The sequence below is a fragment of the Macrotis lagotis genome, chromosome X (assembly GCF_037893015.1).
Source record: "Macrotis lagotis isolate mMagLag1 chromosome X, bilby.v1.9.chrom.fasta, whole genome shotgun sequence".
Taxonomy (NCBI): domain Eukaryota; kingdom Metazoa; phylum Chordata; class Mammalia; order Peramelemorphia; family Peramelidae; genus Macrotis; species Macrotis lagotis.
In genome coordinates, this window is record NC_133666.1 from 427928457 (window position 1) to 427943496 (window position 15040).

A 15040-nucleotide genomic window follows, 5' to 3' on the forward strand; every position below is an offset into this window, starting at 1 on the left:
CACCCATTCCTACTAAAAACACTATAGTGTAGGAATAAATGGATTGTTCCTTAGAATGATTAGTAGTATCTATCTGAAACCATCAACAAGCATTATATGCAATGAGGATAAGTTAGAGGCATTCCCAATAAGAAGTGGGGAGGGGTGAAACAAGGATGCCCATTATCACCACTACTATTCAATATTATATAAGAAATGTTAGCTTCAGCTATAAGAAAAGAAAAAGAAATTGAAGGAAGTAGTATTGGGAAGGAAGAAACAAAACTTTCACTCTTTTCAGATGACATGATAGGATACCTAGAAAACTAAAAAAATCATATGAAAGCTACTAGAAACAATAACAACTTTAGCAAAGTTGTAGGATATAAAATACCCTCATATATCCTCAGCATTTCTATATATTAATAGCAAGATGTAACAGCAAGAGCTAGAAAGAGAAATTCCATTTAAAGTAACTTCAGAAATATAAAATACTTGGGAGTCTACCTGCCAAGACAGTCTCAGAAACTCTATGAAACCAACTATGAAACTCTTTTCACACAAATAAAGTCATATTTAAATAACTGGGAAAATATCAACTGCTCATGGACAGGCAAAGCTAATATAATAAAAATGACAATTCTACATAAATTAATCTACTTCTTTGGTGCCTTACCAGTAAAACTTCCAAAAACTTACTTTAATGAGTTAGAAAACATTGTAACTAAATTCATATGGAGAAAATAAAAATCAAGAATATCTAGGAATTTAATGAAAAAAATTCAAAAGAAGGTGGCTTAACCTTACTGGATATAAAATTATACTATAAAGCATCTGTCATCAAAACTGTATGATATTGTCTAAGAAATAGAGTGGTGGATCAGTGGAATAGACTAGATGCAAAAGAGACAGCAGGAAACAGTTATAGTAACCTGCTGTTTGATAAACCAATAGAGTCCAGCTTTTGGCATAAGAACTCTCTCTTCAATGAAAACTGTTGGGAAAATTAGAAGTTAGTATGGCAGAAACTTGGATTAGACCTACACCTCACACCTTATGCCAAGATCAGATCAAAATGGGTACAGGATTTAAACATAAAAGACAATATTATAAGCAAACTAGGAGATCAAGGAATACTTTAGTTATCAGATCTATGGAAAGGGAAGCAATTTATGACCAAGGAAGAGATGGAGAACATTATTAAAAACAAATTAGAGGGACAACTAGGTGGTGCAATGGATAGAGTATCTGTCCTGGAGTCAGGAGTACTCGAGTTCAAAGCTGGCCTCAGACATTTAATAATTACCTAGCTGTGTGGCCTTGAGCAAGTCACTCAACCCCATTGCCTTAAATTAAAAAAACAAATCCTTGAAAAAAACAAATTAGATAATTTTGATTACACTAAATTAAAAAACTTTTTTTACAAACGAAACCACTGTAACCTAGATCAAAAGAAATGTAGTAAATTGGGAAATAATTTTTACAACTAGTACTTCTGACAAAGGACTCATTTCTAAAATATATAGAGAGCTGAGTCAAATTTATAAAAAAAGCCATTCCCCAATTGACAATTGGTTAAAGGATATGCAAAGGCAATTTACAGATGAGGAAATCAAAGCAATCCATAGTCATATGAAAAATTGCTCTAAAGCATTACTCATTAGAGAAATACAAATTAAAGTAACTCTAAGGTACAATCTCACAGTTATCAGATTGGCAAATATGACCAGAAAGGACAATGTTCAATGTTGGAAGGGATGTGAGAAATCTGGGACACTAATACATTGTTGATGGAGCTGCGAACTCATCCAATCTTTCTGGAGAGCAAATTGGAATTATGCCCAAAAGGCAATAAAAATGTGCACACCCTTTGATCCAGCAATACTACTACTGGGTCAATACCCTGAAGAGATCATGCAAAAGGGTAAAAACTTGTTCAAAAATATTCATAGCAGCCCTGTTTGTGGTGGCAAAGAATTGGAAACTGAGTGAATGTTCATCAATTGGGGAATGACTGAACAAACTGTGGTATATGTATGTTATGGAACACTATTGTTCTATTAGAAACCAAGAGGGGTGGCATTTCAGAGAAACCTGGAAAGACTTGCATGAACTGATAATGAGCAAGACAAGCAGAACCAGAAGAACATTGTACACCCTAACAGCAACATGGGAGCGACAATCAAGCTTAATGAACTTGCTCATTCCATCAATGCAATAGGCAAGGACAATTTTGGAGTGCTTGCAACAAATAATACCATCTGGACCCAGAGAAGGAACTTTGGAGTTTAAAGAAAGACCAAAGTCTATTACTTTCAAATTTTTTTTAGAAAAGTGTCTTATGTACTGAAAAATTTTGCTCTCTAATATTTTATTTTCTCCTCAAAGATGTGATTTCTCTCTCAACAAATTCAATTTTGATCAATGTATAATGTAAAGATTATCAGACTACCTTCTTGGGGGGGAAGGGGGAAGGGAAGATGGGGGGGAGGAAAAATTGTAAAATTCAAAAACCTTACAGAAAATGATAGGTAGAAACTACATTGTATAAAATTGGAAAACAAATAAAATATTAATTAAAAATAAGTAATAGATTCCAACTAGAGAAATGAATGAACATCCAAGGCACACAGAGGGTAAGTCCAGAGTCAGGATTTTAACCAAAGTCCCCTCACCCCAACTCCTCCACACTTTCCATTCTCTAAAAGAAACTCTTTCCTTAGATTCAAAAACATTTAATCACAAGGAAAATCTACTAAATTATTGTTCCTTTTCAGATATTAAATATGCACATATAGAGAGATATATAGATAGATATAGATATAGATATATAGATATAGATATAGATATAGATGGATATGGATATGGATATGGATATGGATATGGATATGGATATGGATATGGATATGGATATGGATATGGATATAGATATGATATAGATATAGATATAGATATAGATATAGATATAGATATAGATATAGATATAGATATAGATATAGATATGGATGATATAGATATGGATATGGATATGGACATGGATATGGATATAGATAGATATAGATATAGATATAGATATAGATATAGATATAGATATAGATGATATAGATATAGATATAGATATAGATATTAAGTATAAACCATTAAGTATTTTACCATTTCGGTCAATATTCTCCTTGTCCCTCTCAAGTTATTTGGTTCTACAACAGAATATTTTGGCTAGCTTCATAACTGAATTGTGTTAAATATAAATCACATCAATTTATTCCTTAATAATCAATTGAAATTGACTGGCAAATACTTGATTAACTTGTGTAATAGTTTGTATGACCCATGTGTAATATGTATATCACCATAAAAACAAGATCTTATAAGGAATATTCATATGATAATATTTTGCTTCTGAGAAAAGTCAGTATATTTTTTTACTATTCTGCACTTGGCAATATAGTTTTTCATATATGATGGAAAATTCATACCTTTCTTTTTAATAATTTAAAAGTTTTAATTTTTAATATCAATTAGCTTTCAAAATATTTTTCCTACATAATAATAGTAATACCTGAAATTCACTTACTTTTTTTACAGTGTTATCTCATTTGATCCTCTCAACAACCCAAAGAAGTAGATACTGTTATTACAAGCATGTCACAGTTGAGAAAACTGAACAAAAAGAGGTTAATTGATTTTCCTAGGGCCAAACAGCTAGTCTGAAGTGTCTGAAACCATATTTGAATTCAAATATACTTGACTCAAAGCTTGTATACTATCCATTGTACCACCTAGCTGTATCGTTTTCTTATAAAAAGGATTTTTTAAAAAGCATACCCCTGCCTATTAATACTTGCACCACATCTTAAAGAGTATTCAATAGTCTACATCCACAATAAACCACTTTGCTCCTCTTCTTCTTGACCAAGCTTAATTATCATAATGACCTATCTTTCAACTTTTCTTTATTGCTCATTCTGTTTATGTTGTGTAATCATTGTGTATATAATTTTTCTAGGTTTGCTACATCATTCTATGTAACTTTTCATTTCCCTAATTTGTCCATATTTGTTGTCCATGATATTCCTTCATATTAATGTACCTCAATTTTTTAGCCATTACTCAGATAAAGATTATCTCTTTTAGTTCCAATTTTTGGATAGTATATAAAATAAACTCTAGATTTCTATGTTTATCTTCCCACAGATGCTCCAATCATTTCTGTCTTTGCCAATTTTCTTCATGTAAGATAAAACCTCAAAATTTTATTAATTTGTATTTCTCATTATTGTTTATTTGAAATATTTCATGATCATTAATTTTCTTTCAATATTTCTTTATTGATAAGTGCCCTTGGCCTTATAAGTGTGTATATATATATATATATATATATATATATATATATATATATATGTATATATAGGATATTAGACCATATCTGAGATAAATGTTACAAAGATATTTTCTTCCAATTTATAGATTTGCTTTTTACCTTAGGAACAATAATTTTGTCCAATGTAATAATTTTTTTCTATTTTATCATTTATTATTGTCTCTCATCTACATCATTTACTCTCACATAACACTTCTATGTTTTTTTCACATAGATCCTCCATGATAAATTTACCTAATTGTAGAAGTTGTCTTCTTATTTTTTTCATTATTTAGTTAACAATTCTTCCTTTTGTCTTAATTATGAAATATACCTCCATTCATTTTCCTCCCTTTTCAATTCTTTCTAAGATTCAGCAGAGAGTTTAATTACCTTTTTATGGACTTGAGAAAACTTAGATACTTTTATCACAACCAATCCATGACAAAATAAAAATGATCTTTTAATGGAGACCTACTGGCAATGATATTTTGTGGCACAAAAGTCCCAGCTGATCTTATGGGTGTTTATCACATATCTCACTTAGGTATGGCTACCCTGTGTCTTGTCTGAAAGACTTCATGGTAACCACTTAGTGACTGAATATGCTTTTCTCTATTGTGAAATTTCAGCCAGACTGCTAAGTAGATACATCATTCCAAATCCTTTTCTTTGTTCCTATGAGCCACCAACTGTTCTCATGTGTTTATTAATGAGAAATTGCCTTGGCAACCTACCTGAGTATTTAGGTTGAACTCATTGGTTTCCATAAAAGTATAATGTCATTGGACAGTGCAAAGGTCTAGTTCAAGATAATCTAAATGTTTTGGTGCTTATCATTATGCTCAGTAGACGGTTCATTTAATTACAGCATTGTAAGGGAAATGATGTGAAAAAATAATATTATTAAAGTCTAAAAAGTACTATTATTATAATTAAATACTTATCTCCATTGACAATATTCAAGCAAAACATCACCTTTAGGGTTGAAACTTTTTCTACTTGTAATCACTCCATAAATTAGAGTTTTGCTTTAAGTGACCTTACAATTAACTAGTCCTTATTTTTAAAGATAAAGAAACTGAAGCATGAGGAAAATTTAAAAGGCATGTTCAAAGTTGCACTAATAATAGGTGGTACAGTTCTGCCAGGGCTGCTACACATAGTAGTATACTTTGTTATATCTATGATTTTATTCCCTTTACTGATACATACTCTAATTCTTCCAACATGTTATCAGCTATAAAATTATTCTCCATGTTTTCCCCATAAACCTTTTGAGGATCTACTGAATGTACTTATTCTTTCAGGACCTTGAGGGTGGGACAGGGGAGTAAGGGTTACCAACGTATCTTTTCCATTTGTCAGTCCAATTTTTCCATTCACACAAGTCCCTTAGGTTTTCATATAATTTACTTTGTGCAAGTCAATTGAAGTAATATGCTGTAGTCTTGTGACACCTTTGTGCTATTTATTGCTATTTTAATTCTGTTAATATTGTCCATAATACACAACTATATTAGCATTAGGAAAATATTGTTTAAAAGACTGACTTCTATGACCTTGAAATTTGTAAGCATTGTGAAATTTATCATTTTATTCATTTCTATCCAGTGGATTCCATATCTCAAGGTGCTCTTTTTATTGGGAATAATCTTTATTTTTCACCCAAATGTAAAATCTACGTTTGAAAGGAAATTTTTGAAAAAATAAACAAATTTGTCCCACCCTTATATTGTAAGGTTCTTGAAGGCAGAAACTGGCTTCATTTTACTTCTCTCCTTGCAGCTTTATCAAAATCTAATATACAGTATTTTAAAATTGTTTTGACAATTTCATTAAGTTTTAAACCTAACTTCTTTCTCTGTAATCTTTATCTGAGTATGATTGCTATCTTGGTGATTCAGTACAAAATGGAGATTTGGAGCTTTGCTAGGTAATTTGACAACTGTGAAAACTAATTACAAACCAATGTATATGATATCTTATCCAAGTGGGAATTAATTATTCAGTGCAGATCACAATTTAGCCACACTATCTACTCTTCTAGAACCTTTCTCATATATATTTCCCATAAACAGTCTAGCCAACATTCTGAAAGTTGTCCCCTACATCTTTTTAAAAAAAATATGCTTACTAGTACAGCATTAATTATGGTCACTACATATACAATCTACCCTCTTTCAACTCTGACATATTTTGTTGTCATTCTTTCTCAGATCACTGGACTTATGGTATCTCAGACACTTCTCAACCCTGTGACCCTGAGCAAGTTATTCACTGGCAGCCTGCCACAGTTTCTTCATCTGTAAAATGGGGATAATTACAGCACCTACACCCAGGGTTGTTGTGAGAATAAAATGAGATAATATTTGAAAAATACTCTCCAAACTTCAAAATACTACAAATACTAATTATTATCATTATAAATGATAATAGATGGCTAATAGATCATCAATGAAATTATATTATATCTTACTTTTAGCCACCATGAATTTCTCCATTACTTTAGAGTTTACAAACATCATCATCTTCATCATCATCATCATATGTTTATAAAACTTTAGGATTTACAAAGTCTTTTTATATATATATATATATATATATATGTATGTATACATATATATATATATATTATCTCATTTAATCCTCACAATAAACAAATGGAATAGCTGCTTTTATTCTCATCATGTTCTAAATGAAGGCATTTGGGTTGACAGTGAGTAAATAATTTATCAAAAGTCACAAAACTAGTAAGTATCTGAAATAAGATTCAAATTTAGAATTTTTCTTGACAATTATGGTGCTTTATCTAATTTTTCAAAGGTTATTTCTCAAGATTTACATCCATACACCATCTCTTAGAACACATTTGAGTTAAAAAGAAGTTTTAAAGTAATGAATACTTTAGTATCTTCCAAATCCTAGCACAAATTTTCAAATCCAATCCAACATTCTTTCTTCCTCATTCATTTCTGAGTCCAACACTTTGTCCATCCTGTTTGTCCCAGATATATATTGATGTACTATCACAATGGGTGGACCATCCAACTGTCTTTCACACAGTCTGTATAATGTGTATTTTATTCCTTTTTTGCCCTTTCCTAAGTGAATGACTGGTCTAATTTCTTTCTTTTTAAAACTTGTATAGCTTGAGCTGTACAGAGACAGAAAATGAAGACAACTGACCCAGTATTTTAGAAATCCAGCAGTGTTCTTTGATGCAATCAACACAAAGTTACACACAAAGAAGTACATCTGGAGGACCTCAGTATCTCTTGCAGCATCCTCCTTCCATGTCGACCCTATAGAATATTACCTTCATGATAGTGGTAAAAACCTTTGGTGAGTATATACTTGCCTATTTTATGACTCACTTTATTTTAATAATTAGAATATTGTCAAAAATTGTAGTACTTTCATTTATCAAGGAATTTTATTTGATGGCCCCATTTAGATTCATAAAGATAACTAACTTTTCTGCAATCAACAAGCAGTAACCTAACAGAATTTTATATCATCTGTCCCTTTTAGTCAGGTTTGTGTCTATAACAATGCATTGTATAATAAATAATCATTGTGAAAGTCTGATGATTCCTTTATGGATTCATTATGGATACTCTCCATAGGTAGTGGATTCACCTAAATCTCTTTTGGGGGGGGAGACAGAAAAGGTCTTTATTCTTTCACTTTTTAAAATTTAAATTTATTTATTTATTTATTTCCATCCATATGCACATGTATATTTTTAAGTTACAAAATTTTCTTCCAGGCTCCCTTCCCACTCTCCTACCCTCAGTGGTGAACATTCAGGTTAGCCTTGCACATACATATTTTGATCAACATCTTTACAGATTAGTAATTTTTGATCTGAGGAATTAAGATTAAGGGAAAGAGATACATAAGAGATCATTTGTCTAAAGTGTTCACCAGATTCTGAAGGGTTGTTTTGTGTGTGTGTGTGTGTGTGTGTGTGTGTGTGTGTGTGTGTGTGTGCGTGTGTTTGTTTTATTTTGTTTTTCTTCCTCTGGATAGGATAACATTGTCCATAGCTGATCTAATACAGTTTTCCTAGCTCTCTGGACTGCTGAGAGGAGCTGCTTCCATCAAGGTTGATCATCTCACAATGTTGTTGTTCATATGTTCATTGTTTTCTTGGATCTACTCCCTTCTCTAAGCATCAGACCCTGTAAGTCATTCCATGTTTCTCTAGAGTCTGACCACTTATGGTTTCTTATACAACAATAGTATTCCATAGTATTCCTGTACCATAATTTTTTTAGCCATAACTCAATTGATGGGCATGCCCTCAATTTCCAATTCATTGCCACTACAAAAAGAGTTTCTATGAATATTTTTGAATATGTAGAACTTTTCCCCTTTTATAATTTCTTCTGGATATAGACCTAGATTTGGAATTCCTTGGTCAAAGGAAATGATCAGTTTTATTGCTCTTTGGACTTAGTTCCATATTGCTCTCCAGAATAGTTGGATCTGTTCACAACTCCACCAGCAATGCAACAATGTTCCAATCCTCCCACAACCTTTCCAACACTGATCATTTTGCCTTTTTCTCATCTTTGTCAATTTGATAGGTGTGAGGGGATATCTCATTGTTATTTTAATTTACTTTTCTCTAATCAATAAGGATTTGGAGCATTTTTCATATGATTATATAGAGATTTAATTTCTTCATGGTAAAACTATCTGTTCATATCCTTTGACCATTTCTAACACTATGTTGAATAGTAATGGTGATAATGGGCATCCTTGTTTCACCCCTAATTTTATTGGAACCGTTCTTCATTTATTCCCATTACATATAACATTTGTTGATGGTTTCAGATAGATATTATTTATTATTTTAAGGTAAGTTGAACTTTCTAATGTTTTTAACAGGAATGTATATTGTGTCTTATCAAAGGCTTTTTCAGTATTTAGTGAGATAATCATATGATTTCTGTTGGTTTTGCTATTGAAATGTCTAATTATGTTGAGTGTTTTCCTAATGTTGAACCATCCCTGTCTACCTAGTATAAATCCTACCTGATCATGGTGTATTATCCTAGTAATAACTTGCTGTAGACTCACTGCTAAAATTTTGTTTAAGATTTTTGAATCAATATTCATTAAGGAGATTGGTCTATAATTTTCTTTGTTTTTGTTCTTCCTGGTTTAGTTATCAGCACCATGTTGATGTCATAATAAGAGTTTGACAGAATTCCTTCCTCTTCTATTTTTGAAAATAGTTTATGTAGAATAGGAATTAATTGTTCCTTAAATGTTTGGTAGAATTCACTTGTAAATCCATCTGGACCTGGAGAATTTTTCTTAGGGAATTTATTGATGGTTTCTTCAATTTCTTTTTCTGAACATAAAAATCTTTTTTAAAGATGAGAATGCAGTTTAATTGCCATTTAAATTATCATTTAAAGGATAATGTCCTCCACAATTTTCCTTTTATCTTCCTCTCAAATATCTCCTAAAGATTCTATACTTTCAATATTCTTGACTCCAGTACAGCTTTCCTTATGATGTGAGAAGAAACAGTATTTGATCAATAATCAAAGCACAAATATTCAGTGAGCACCTAATAGGTATCAGGTCTAGTTCTAGGTATAAGAGTACAAATCCAAATAGAAATCAGGTCTTAACATTAAGAAGCTTATTTACTCTATTGGGAGAGGTAACACATACACATAGTAAGTATATACAAAATAAGTGTGAAATAAGTACAAGAAAATTTGAACCAGAAACACTAACAACTATATTGGCATTCTGTTTCCATCTCAAATGCTTAGTACAGTGCTTTGCTCATAGTAAGCATTTCAGAAATTCTGAGAGAATCAGGAGAGGTCTCAGAGAGATCAATGGACAGAAAGCCAAATATGAACAGACTTTCAAAGACTAGGTAGAATGCTTCAAACATGTATCGAAAAATCTTCCCTGCCCTTGGACATCATCCTGGAGAAATTGAGAGCTGCCTTGTAACACAAGACAGATGATCACCAGAAACCAGTTTTTATTCATTGGTAGGGAATTTAAGGACTATCATATAATCAAAAGAGTAGGCCATTAACAGTTAAGTGCATTAAAAAAACTAAATAAATATTGTCAAAGGAAATAGATTGCTGAGAAGACAAAGATCTCTGAATTTCAAAGAGTGTGGTGCTGTTCAAGAGAGAAATATGAATGATGTTAAAAGGGAACAAGTAGAATTTATGGCTTCTATAGCAGAAATAATCAGTAGAAAAGAAAGACTGGAATTTACAATAGTATTTTCTCCAATATTCTCTAATATTGCATCTAAATTCTCTAAAGTAAGAATCTAGAAAATACAAAAAGTAAGGTAATATTAGAACTAATTTAATGAAAATGCATTGATCTGGAAGACAAGATGCACAGAAAAAAATTAAAAACTCATAGGTCATCCAGAATAATAAGCAAATAAAAAAACCCTTAGCATCATGATGCAATAAACAATAATTTAAAACTGCCCAGAACATCTGAATATAGAAAAAGATTCAGGCTTTTGAAAAAAAATCAATAGATTGCCTGAAATTGGGAAAACTATGTTGAAAACACCAAGACACATTTAACAATTATAATGACAAATATTAAATTATTCAAATACCCAGGAGAAATACATTCAAATGTAGAGGAAAATAAATTTGAACAACACTATTCTATATCCAACAGAAAAAAAAGACTAACATATTCAGAAAAGCATAAAAGCTCAAAATAAAAAAAATGAAAAGCAAGAACAAGAGTCTATTAAGTAATAAAATATAACTATTCAATTAAAAAAGAATTTCAAACATTTCTCCAAAAATATATAGAAGCTCTAAATGTCATTCAATTTTAAAATACCCCCAAAATATAAATATAAAATAGTAACAAAATAAATTATTCCATATCTAGAGACAAAAAACAGCAAGAAATAGATATCTGTAGATTAAAACAATAACAAAAAAAAAACCAAAAAGGTCATTAAGAAATTTCTCTTTAAAAGTACAGAAATACAGAGATGAAAGCAGGACTTAAATAGAAGTAATGGTGGAGGAACAATTCTAAAACACCATAGACTACAGTGCTTCCTTTTACAGATAAATCATGTTTTTGATGTAGACTAAATTGCAGAATGGAATATATGAACAGGGTGATAGAGATAGAAGATAAAATGGATGTAACCTAATCAAGTTAGTGTTGGAAAATAAAGTAAAGAGGAAAAAAAGGAAATTGTAATTACTCATGATGAAGAAAGTCTACGAGTGGATTAGCAAAGGGGGAAATTTGAAACAGAAAAAGGGAAAATGTTGATTTGTTGGGGGAAGGGATTCTACTGAAAATAAAACCAATGAGGAGAGAGTGATATTCTGTAACTGGAACTTTCAGAGAGACTACCAACTCTGAGAAAATGTTATGCTTCCTTTGAAAAGCAGAAAGGGAGTCAGAATTCCTGCAAGCAAACAGAATCCATAAGGGTGGAAGGACAGGGTCCCAAAATAGAAATTTCACAGAAAACTTGAAAAAAATAACAAATAATGTGGGTGAAGGTGGACTCAAGAATCCAGGAAAATTTCTACTGTGAGGCAATACTATCCTCTTCATATCTTATAGTACATGATGTTTTTAATAGAAAAAGAATAATAGAAGAAGAGGAAAAAGGATGCAATCTACTAAGCAATAAAACATAAATTGTTTAGAAGATAGAACTCAAGGGGGCAGCTAGGTGGCACAGTGGATAGAGTATTGGCCTTGGAGTCAGGAGTGCCTGAGTTCAAATCCAGCCTCAGACACTTAATAATTACCTAGCTGTGTGGCCTTGGGCAAGCCACTTAACCCCATTGCCTTGCAAAAAAAAAAAAAACCTAAAAAAAAGATAGAACTCAAAACAGGTATTTTAGAAGCTTTAATTTCATGAGGAACACAGAAATTAAAGAACGAATAAAGAAATATAAGGGAAATAAAGAGTAAAAAGTAAAAATAGGTTTAATAATTCTAATAAAAAAGAATGAAATAAAGAAATCTTTTAAGAGAAAGATTCAGAAAATAAAAAACTAACCAGGGAAAATTAGAAAATTTGATAGCTAGATAAAGTTTAATAAAAAAGGAATTAATAAGAAAAACTCCAAATGGGGGGGGTGGGGATGGTGACAAATGGAAAAGAAGGCTAAATAATGAAGAGAAGAAAACCAGTGGAAATAGGATTGTCTCAGAGAGGTTAAACAGGAAGTAGAGAAATAATTTCTTTAAATTAGATGATGAAAAAAATTATTGATTCAGAAAAAAATATTAAAGACAAAGGAAAGAAAATATTAACCTAACATTCAAAACTTTAAGTGTGAATGTGTTGAACAACAAATAAAGCAAAAGAGAATGACAGAATGGAAAAGAAAACAAAATCTCACAATCTGGTATTCACAAGATATACATGTAAATAAAAATAAAATGCACAGCAGAAAAAAGTAGGGTTGAAACAACTGGTAAGTGCATCTGGTAAATCCCTCCCCCCCCAAAAAAAATTCACAATATAAATACAAACAAGAAAATTACATTATACTGAAAAGAACTATAGATAATTAGTATCAATATTAAATGTAGACTTTACACATAAATTCATTAAGGAAAAATTAACTATATTAGATAGTACTACAATAAAAGAATGAAAATTTAATATTCCTCACTCAATTTCAGACAAATCTGGCAGAAAAAAGAACAAAAAGAAAAATATGGAGTTGAAGAAATTATTGGAGAACTTAGAAATAAATTATGTATAACATATTATAATTATTATTTATATAATGTTTTTGTTTTTGTAAAGTATTTTGCATATACAATTTCATTTGATCATAATAATGCTGGAATAAAATAGAGCTGTTATTATATCCATTTTTTAGAAGAGGAAATTCAAACAGAATTGAGATTTACCCCATGCCATGGCTAATGTCTGAGGCAGGATCTTAACCTACTTCTTCCTTACTTAAAGTCCAGCACTCAGGGATGAGTTTACTCAGGAAAGTCAAAGGTAAATGCACTGAATCCGTTGCAATCAGAGGTGACTCCTCTGCCTCCACCTCACCACATGTTCCTACCAGAACTCTCCCCTTTGTGCCACCTAGATACCTTTAAATGGGATTCTTAAAACTTACATGTTCTTCTTAACACCATATGAAACTTGAAGAAAAGTTAACTATTAACAAAAGGTAAAAATAACAGATATCCCTTATAGATTATAATACAATAAAAATAATAATCAATTCAGGGAATATGAACAGAAGACAGCGATCTAAGAAATAGATAGTTGACTCAGAGTACAGAATGCCAGATTTGTCAATAAGAAGAATTGAATTTAAATCTGGCCTCAGATTACTAGCTGTGTGATTCTGCAGATCATTTAACATCAGTTTCCTCATATATAAAAATGGGATAATAATAGCACCTATGCTTCAGGGTTGTTAGCATTTAATAATTGTAAAATATTTAACACCAGACTGGCACATAGTATGCTCTAAAAATGTTGTTGTTGTTGATGCTGTGATTAGCAAAGTGGAGACAACAATAAATCCTAAATAATGAGTGTGCTAAAGAACTCTCAGAAACATTGATAATTGCTGGGGGCCGCCAACCAAGGTTGGTTGGGTAAATCCCCTGCCCTCTCACTTACCTTTACCCATGGTAAGTCTTCGGTTGTCACCGGCCTCCGAAGAGGAATAACCAGACAGAGCACCCGAGGAAGTGAGGTGGTGTTTTATTGACGTGTGATCACATTTCCCTGCTGCTGATCTCTCTCCCCCCACCCGGATGTGTAGCCACCTATATGTCTTAGGCCACACCTCCTCCCACCCTCTAACCCAATAATACATAAGTCTTCTGAAAATCTCCTTATAAGGTACTTCATACAGCCAAGCTAGCCACATCCCTTAGTCCCTCCCCCAACATCTCCCCCTTTTTGTTTAAACAATGGGAAATCCCCACGGTAGGCCTTGAAGCGCTGCGTTGCAAGCTTAGAATCTTTCGCAGGTGGCCACGGGAGCGGGAGCATCCTGTCTTAGGTCATCTCCTCAACCCTGAACCTTACCCGTCTTAGGAACCCGACACCCTCGGGCCCTGTCTTAGGCGGCCGGGCGGGAGAGGTTGCCCGTCATCAGACGCTCCCGTCTTATTCCCGGGGTGTCACATGTCATCCATGGAGGCAAGCCAAACCTACGGGTCGGCTCCAGTCTCTAGGGCCATGATGGCCTTCTGGGTCAAGAGCCTATATCCATATTGTTGGTGGCGAAGTCGGTAGAGGCACCATACAAGGAAGCATATTATCAGAAGTGTCACGGCACAGGAGGCCCCAAGGCCCCCCCATGAAGCGAACCACCTACCGACTCCCGCAAACCAATTACTTAATCCCTGTTGAATGTCAAAATCAATCTGCTTATTATTGAGACTGTTAACAGCGAGCCGCAGCTCCCAAATCAGCTGATCAAAGTCATTATTCCACAGCGGCAAATGAGTGGTTCTGGTATGGATGGGACGTTACGCAAAGCCCGGGGTAGTTGTTCCAGCACCCCACGGAAAGCGCCCCCCACAAATTATCCATCTGATATTCAACACTGGGATAGGAATGGAGGTGGGTATTCGGGCAACAACGGCCCTTGCATGTCTCGTCCCATTCCAACATTGACTAAGTGTGCAGGAAAGGGTCTCCTC

General features: G+C 32.8%; 1 pseudogene; it reads left to right on the plus strand.

Moving 5' to 3' along the window:
- The window catches only part of LOC141499222 (syntaxin-binding protein 1 pseudogene), a 62818-nt pseudogene extending 48241 nt beyond the window's left edge, over window positions 1–14577 (plus strand).
- The last annotated feature ends 463 nt before the right edge of the window (window positions 14578–15040 follow it).